Consider the following 1,652-nt stretch of genomic DNA (forward strand, 5'->3'; position numbering starts at 1 on the left):
CCACTGCTCCCTATACGAATGGGGTTCAACGCTTGTCTGCATGTTTCTTCCCAAAGTGTGTGTGTGTGTGTGTGTGTGTGTGTGTGTGTGTGTGTGTGTGTGTGTGTGTGTGTGTGTGTGTGTGTGTGTGTGTGTGTGTGTGTGTGTGTGTGTGTGAGAGAGAGTGTGTGTGTGTGTGTGTGCGCCCAGGACAAAGTCATCTGGGAGGGCCTCTCCAGCCCCATAGATATAATGTAATGAGGACCCAATTCTGGGCCCCTTCTCTCCCTAGGCACCGGGACAACTGTTCTCTTTGTGCCCCCCCTCTGTCAGCGCCTCTGTGTGTGTGTGTGCGTGTGTGTGCGTGCGGGGGCGCGTGCATGTGTGTGTGTGTGCGTGCGTGCATGCATGTGTTGGTCTCTTTGCATGTTTCAGTCCTCCCTCCCTTCCTCTCCCACAGACTCTGACTCTGCTGTTTCCTCTCTTGCCCTCATGAACTCTGCAACTTTTCTGTATAAGTTTAATCACTTGCTCAGCCAGACTTACTGTGCACAAAAAAAGAAACTCGCCTGTCATATACCGGGCAGCAAGCTTCCTCTTCTTTCCCCACATTGTATTATAATTCCCAATTAATGTAGCCATCGGCGTGGAAACGGCCTTAATCCATCTATATAGGTTTTTTTGCGCGTCTGTGGTGGGTCATGAGATGCTAGGCTGTTGTGTTATTTAATCCTTGATCTTAGCTGAATTTGTTTAACGTTGTGAGTCTCTGGATTGTTTGTGAGAGGATTTATTTGATTTTTTTTTTAATTACCGCTGCTGTTTTCATAATCTGATAGATCACACACTTGTCAGCTTGACTTCAGGAGACCAGAGATGGCAAGCATACTACTTACTGTACACAGAGCCTCATTGGGTGTGCACTTGTTGTGTCTTCAGTTAATAAGCTTGCATTGCTATTATATGTTTAAATTGAAACATTGACTATGATCAATTTGAATAAAATAACACAGCAAACAAACTAAAATTGCACAGGTAGTCGACCTTGGCCACTGAATATGAAATTGTGTACTGTATTTCAAATTTTAAATGATCACATAATTACCTCAAAACAATAATTCTGCTTGACATTAACAACTGATACGTTGTCTGTACATAATGCTCTACCTTATTAACATGTTGGATGTTTTGAAAATGCCAGCATTTTGATTTTATTCACAAAATACAAAGTGTCCCAACTTTTTTGGAATCCGCTTGTACTTTTTTGCCCCTGTTTATCGCCATACCAGGTACAGGTGGAAGTAGAAGTAGGTAGTGGTATGTAGTGGTACACTGTTAAAGATTACCTGTAGATATTACAGCTAATAACAGGCAAAAAAAGCTGCCAGTAACTATCTGTAAAAGGGTGGCTAATGACTGTAAACGACAATTACTCCAAGTCACTGTAAACTGTAATTACTCCCAATTAATGTAAACAGCATTTACTCCAAGTTACTGTAAACGGTAATTAGAGCATACAACTGTATATGTTAATTTCAAATTACAGCAATTTTTTGGTTTTTTAAAATTGTATACAGACATTAATTGTATTTTAATTTCCAATGTCATCCTGTATTCCATTACCAATTACCAATTAACTGTTTTGTGCATAATTCACTATTACACGGCAAAAT

The sequence above is a fragment of the Engraulis encrasicolus genome, chromosome 15 (assembly GCF_034702125.1).
Source record: "Engraulis encrasicolus isolate BLACKSEA-1 chromosome 15, IST_EnEncr_1.0, whole genome shotgun sequence".
NCBI classification, from domain to species: Eukaryota; Metazoa; Chordata; class Actinopteri; order Clupeiformes; family Engraulidae; genus Engraulis; species Engraulis encrasicolus.